This window comes from Myotis lucifugus, unplaced genomic scaffold (assembly GCF_000147115.1).
Source record: "Myotis lucifugus unplaced genomic scaffold, Myoluc2.0 scaffold_182, whole genome shotgun sequence".
Classification (NCBI taxonomy): domain Eukaryota; kingdom Metazoa; phylum Chordata; class Mammalia; order Chiroptera; family Vespertilionidae; genus Myotis; species Myotis lucifugus.
Window position 1 is genome coordinate 28067 of NW_005871230.1, and position 6799 is coordinate 34865.

A 6799-nucleotide genomic window follows, 5' to 3' on the forward strand; every position below is an offset into this window, starting at 1 on the left:
ACAATTTTTCTATATGTTACTTCTCTCTCAGTCTTACTCATTCAACAATGCTTATTAAGCACATACTATTATATTTGCATCAGTATTCAGCCATACATTTATTCACATTTTGTCAAAATTGTGATAAGTTTTAACATTGATGGTGGCTTACATTACTGTCAGCTGGAGCAATCATAGTGTACCACCTGGCTATCATTTCTGGTGGCACAGTCAGGTAACTGAGCCCCTTCACGTTTCTGTCAACTGAAGTTATTTAAATTTTTTTAAAGTTGATGAGAGAAAGAGAGAGAGAGAGAGAGAGAGAGAGAGAGAGAGACATTGATTGGTTGCCTCCTAACCAGGGATCAACCTGCAACCCGAGTATGTGCCCTGACTGGGAATCAAACACTTTCAATGTACAGGACAAAGCTTCTACCAACTGAGCCACACCAATCAGAGCTATCAACTGACTTTTTATTTATGTATTTACTTAAATATATTTTTATTGATTTCAGAGAGGAAGGGAGAGGGAAAGAGAGAAACATCAATGATGAGAGGGAATCATTGATTGGCTGCCTCCTGCACACCCCCTACTGGGGATGGAGCCCCCAACCCAGGCATGTGCCTTTGGCTGGAATCAAACCCGGGACCCCTCAGACCTCAGGCCGACACTCTATCCACTGAGCCAAACCAGCTAGGGCTCAACGGACTTTTTAAAGATCATTTGAAGACGACACATGAATTGTGGTCTTTTGAAATAGAACACTTGGTAAGATCAACAGGCATTAGTACCAAAACTTTCAAATTGGTGGGTGTCAATAGCTTGGAAGAAAATCCTAGAGATAATATGGAGCACCCTTTGAAGAAATGGTGCATCACCAACACTGGGTATGGGATAGATGACACTGAGGGAAAAGTCATGGACACTGACCCTGAATTTAAAAGGTAATTCAGGCCCTAACCAGTTTGGCTCAGTGGATAGAGCGTCAGTCTGTGATCTGAAGGGTCCCAGGTTCTATTCTGGTCAAGGGCATGTACCTCAGGTGCAGGCTTGATCCTGGGCCTGGGCAGGAGGCAACCAATCGATGTGTCTCTTTCACATTGATGTTTTTTTCTCTCTGCCTCCCTTCCACTCTCTTGCTCTCTCAAAAAAAAAAAAAAATTAAAAAATCAATGAATAAATATCCTTGGGTGAGGATTAACAAAAAACAAATAAAATAAAAATAAAAGGCAATTTGTTCACACTGTTAAATGAGATAATGTGTATCAATGAACCAAGCACCGGTTTGGCACATAGTATATTTTCATAGAGTAGAATTTGAAATTATTTTTTATTGCTTGTATTTCCTTTTTATGTAGGTATAAGAGGGATATGCATTTTGGCTAAATAATTCTCTTATACTATCTAAAAACATCTAAGTAATAAGAAAGCAAAATGTCATGGTTTCTATAAGCATTATGCCACAATTTGGGGGAGGTTTTTTTTTCTTCCTGTTTTTTAATGGCATATAAAATAGTGATATATCTCACTATCAATGGTGCCTTAGATATAATGAATTTTAAGTACCTGCTAGACTTTGTACTAGTCTTTGCAGATACAATTAATTAAGTAAATATTTATTGAATGACTATTACGTGCCCCAAACTTGCTATGAGCTATGTATGGGCCAGAAAAACTCTCATGGGAGTTTCCCTGGCTGGGAAGTCAGACATTATACAATGTTCCCAGAGAGGGATAAACACTCCAGAGGGGGGAGCATGTGTAATGGGCTATGAAGTATATTGTAATCAACCTAAACACCAGTGTCTAAAACACAATCCCTGTTCTCAAGGAATTTACAATCTAGTGTCAAAGTTGGAAGGAAATTTCAAAAGGGTGAGTAAATGCCACAAACTCCTGAAAAGGCTGGAAGAAGGAATAAACTGCCCTGAAGAGCAGAGGAAGAGCAAGCCAAACAGAAGGGCTGTCATGTTTCAAAGCCAAGTAAGAGGGAGGCTAGTGAATTCCTTCAACTGTAAGGAGCTCAGGAGGCAGCTTGCAGTGCAGGGACAAGGGATGAGCCTAGAAAGCAGGCAGAGCTTGGAAGATCTTGTGGGCCAGGGTGAGTCTTTTGGTCTCTATACCAAGAGCTGTGGGGTTTTGTGCAGGGTATAGGCATGACAGAATTTGTATTTTAGAAATATCGCTCTTGTGTGTGGAAAGTAGATTAATTTTCTATCTTCCCCTTCCCCGAAAGTAGAGAAGCCAACTGTTGCAGGAATTCAGGAAGGCGACAATGGTGACCATGTTAAGTTTCTCAATTTTCCCAGCGTGATTGGATCTTTACCCCACTTGTGTGTGGGCTTGGTAATAAGATGTTGACTTCAGTAACCTATGAACACCGCCCAAGGGGAGCCCCGCTGCACGCACTACAGTGATTTTTAAATGAAATCCTGTCAAATTATTTGACTAGATAAGCAGATTGGTAAACCCATTGATCCAGCAAGCAACTGATCAATAAAAATGCCACCTCAATTACATGGAATAGGAAAATATCAAAGTGTGTGGTTGCTCTCCTGAGCTTCTGAGGCCTGAAGAAAGCCCTCTGAGATTTATCAAAGGCCCTTGAAAATCAAAGAATGGTTTCGATGAAACGCAATTGATTTTGTGTTTCAGCCAGAACTCACAGCTTTCTACAGGTCACAGCCTGGCAGGTGTAAAAAAAAATAAAAAAAAAAAAATCAGAATTTTACCACGGCTTCCTTTCATGGTTTAGAAGGGAGAAGGCCCCACAAGTGCAGGGCTGATAAATGCTGGTGATGTGTCTCAGCAGATGTAAATGAAAATGCTAAAAAGCTCAAGGTCAAAGGGAGGACTCTGTACCCGAGAAATGCCGGTTTATGGAACCACCACTTCTCTGGAGAGGCACTTGGCTAAACGGTGTCTTCAGCACGGCTGCGAAGACGTACGTGGCAGTCCTTCCGTGCCTCTCCCAGGCAGCACGACCACCGAGCTTCCTTCTCTGAAGCCCCTGAGAGGCGGGGACACTCAGAGAGATGGGCTGCTCCCGAGCCTTCCTGGAAGGCTTCAGGTCAAGGAGAGTGCCGATGGGATGGCTGTTCCTCAGTGGGGAATGCCTTTTTTTGGGGGGGGGGGCGGGGAAGGGGTGTCTTTTTAAATTTTTTATTTATTTGAGCATGACTTTTTGAAAGTAGTTGCATTTCCTAAGCAGCCTCTTGCAAGGAAATAAAAATGGGCCAAACAAGTCATCTCTAGACATTTTCTGCTCATGTGCTTTTGTGTTTTTAGGTGTGCACAGATTTATCCCTGCAGGAAACCATTTAAAGAATGTAGATAATACCTACCGGGGTTGTGAGTCACCCTGTCAGGAGAGTAATGTACAATCCGCATCCTTGTAAGTTATTTATTATACCCTGAGGCTTGATGGAATACAGTTTCCTTGATGAAGAGATAAAAAGGAGCAACATAAAAGTGAGGTAAAAGAAGAACACTTCATTAAAACTGAATCTACCTTCTGGTCTTAGCTTTAAAAAAATTATTTTTTATTAGTATTACTGAAATTTATCATCCCAAAATTTACTTTGTAGAAACTCTTTTCAGAAAATAAAGAGAACAGTGAGAGAGGGAGTAAGGTTGAAAGGGACAGAAATACAGAGAGACAGAGAAATCTTGAGAGACAAAGAAAAGCAAGGAGAGAAGAGAGAGAGTGAAAGTGAGAGCGAGAGAAAGAGAAATGGAGAGAGAGATAAAGAGAGATAATAAAGAAACTAACGGTAGAACTGGAATACTGGAAATACCATTAAAGAGAACACTCTCCCGAGAAGGAAAATGGCAGCTCTGAAAAAGCACTAGCTTTTTGCTGTTGAAATAAGTGGGAGGAGTTTGTAGAGAAGAGCATCCCCATCCCCACCTCACACCCAAGGGAGGGTGTAAGACGAGGTTGTAGGGGACAGGATTAGTCATCAGGAGCAATGGATTCTAACTAGAGCAAACCAGTGCTTCCACCTTAAACCATGGGGGGAAGAAGCAAAGGTTTCTGAGGGCCTTACACTCCGGATTCTGTATCTCTCAGGGTGGGTGAGGTAGCCGCTGAGAGGTAGTGGGCTTGGGTCCAAGAAAGGGTGGAGAAAGAAGATAATTGATGTTTCATTCTATGTTGAAATTTCGTTCAATTCTAGTTTGTTTACCCTCCCTCTCTCATTGCTTTACTAGAACAGAACCACAGGAGCAAGTCTCAAGAAGAACAGTTGATTTTCAGGGTCATGTTAAGGCGTAGCTTAAGATAGCAATGCAAAGAATAAATGCTTTAATCTCATAATACTGTTTCTGTTTAAAATGACTTAAATTTGAACTCTATCAATAATATATGGGTACTTTTTTTGTAAAAGATAAAAATATTACATATGAGCCTACATTCCCCTTTCACCATTATTCTTAATCCCAAATCTTTCCCAGAATCTCCCAAGGGAATCTTTTATCAGTTTATCATGCTTTCTTTACAGATCTTCTTCTAGGTAGAAACTATACAGCATGAGTTTTTGGGATGTAAGTGTGTTTTTAATATAAATAGTATGGGTTTATAATAATTTTTATGGAATAAATTTGACATGTAAAAATTTGTATAAATTTAAGGTGTATAGCATGTTACTGTGGTACATTTACATAATGTTTTGATTGACAACACAGTGATATTTATCACATCCTATATAATAAAAGGCTAATATGCAAATAGACCAAACGGTGGAACAACTGAACAATTGGTCGCTATGATGTGCGCTGGCCACCAGGGGGCATGCACAGAACATGGCAGGCATCGGCCAAGGCAGGATGGTGGAGCAGGTGAGTGGGGGCACCAGACCAAGGCAGGGTGCCAGTTGCTGTCATTGGGGTGAGCCTCTGGTGGTTACTGAAAATTCTTTGTTCCCACATACCACAGTCCTGTCCAGCTCTTGCACCTGCTGTCGGCACTGGCCCTGTTCGCACCCACTGCCAACGCTGGAGCTGCTGCTCACACCTGCTGCTGATGCCTGGTGCCGCCCCGATCACTCGGTGTCATCAGCATGTGGGAGCAACAGTGGCGGGAATAGGACTGTAGGCAGACAGGGAACTGGGGGACATGGTGGGAGTGGCCGGGCAGGGGCATGGAGAATAGGCCAAGACCCGCCCCTGTGCCCACTGCAGCCTATGGCCCACAGTTCCTTTTAAGGTGCACAAATTTGTGCACAGGCCCCTAGTTACATAATGAAAGTACAGTATTTTTGTCTATTTTCTTTATTATGTGCATTAGATCTCTATGGCTGATTTATTACTTGTTGCAAGTTTGTACCCTTAAACATCATCACTCTTTTTTTTTTATTTAAATATTTTTATTGATTTCAGAGAGGAAGAGAGAGAGAGAGAGAGAGAAACATTAATGATGAGACTCATTGATTGGCTGCCTCCTGCACGGCCCACACTGGGGATCGAGCCTGCAACCCGGGAATCAAAAGGTGACCTCCTGGTTCACAGGTCAAAGCTCAGCCACTGAGCCCTGTGGCCGGGCTGGCCTCAGATGACAAAGGGCTTTAAGAGTTGGCATTGGGGCCCCTCTTCTTGCCAAAGGCGGGCACACCATTGACAAAACGCCGGTTGTACTGCATCCTTCGCTTGGCCCGACCAGTCTTCTTCTTCTTTTTCTCCTGTTTGGCCACCTTGGGGGTCTGACCTCTTACTTTCCCAGCACGGGCCAGAGAACCGTGGACTTTACCTCCAAGCACGCGGGCGGCTACTTCCAGAGTGGACAGCGCCTCCACCCCGCACTGGCCCAGGGTAGCCTCATCCTCCAGGGGTGTGCCTGCCAGGAGCACGACTTGATCTTCCGGAGCGATGCCCTCCAGGGAGGCTACGTGAGCCTTGATCTGGGAGACAGTCTCCCTGCCGGTCACCTCGAGGGTGTGGAGCTCCTGGGCGCGGACAAACAGCTGCATGTCGGCGACTGAACTGTGGCCTGTGCCGCTCCCGCCAAGATAGAGTCGAGAAAGAGGAAGGAAGAGGAGCGTTCACGTCCTAAGCGCTTGCTGCGTCTAACGTCACTCTTGCCTCCTTTTTAATACTCGGTGTTGGGTGGTCTGTTGGGGTCCAACCCCAGCAGGTCCAGGGGTTCCCAAAGGTGTGGACGGAGTCGTCGAAGAAGAAAGGACACGGAGACAGCGTTCAGTTGATCAGCAGCCTGGCCAGGTTCTCTAGCCAAGTTCAGTCCAGGATCTCCAGCCAAGTTCTGTCCTTTGTTGTCTTGTTACATCGGTATTTATACCAGTTGATTTTAATCCTATCAATTTCTATTCCAAAGGTTAGGGCGTTTCTTATCTCCATTCCAGGGAGTAAAGATTATGTAGCTTAAGGGTGATTGTTCGTAGTTTAAGTGATTAACTACCCGCCTGGCACTTAAAGGGTATTTTTTTAAATTAAATCTTTATTGTTCAGATTATTACATTTGTTTTTCTCTCTTTTCCCCCCCCCCCCACATAACTCCCCTTCTTCCAGCTCCCACCCCACCCTCTGCCCTCACTCCCCACCCACTGTCCTCATCCATAGGTGCATGATTTTTGTCCAGTCTCTTCCCGCATCTCCCACACCCCCTCCCTTCCCCAAGAATAGTCAGTCCATTCCCTTTCTATGTCCCTGATTCTATTATAATCACCAGTTCATTCTGTTCCTCAGATTATTTATTCACTTGATTCTTAGATGCATTGTTGATAGATGCATATTTGTTGTTCATAATTGTATCTTTACCTTTTTCTTCTTCTTCCTCTTCCTAAAGGATACCTTTCCAGCATTTCC

At 43.6% G+C, this 6799-nt stretch overlaps 1 pseudogene; it reads right to left on the minus strand.

Moving 5' to 3' along the window:
- Positions 1-5517: 5517 nt before the first annotated feature.
- Positions 5518-5992, minus strand: LOC102438942 (annotated as a pseudogene).
- Positions 5993-6799: the final 807 nt, after the last annotated feature.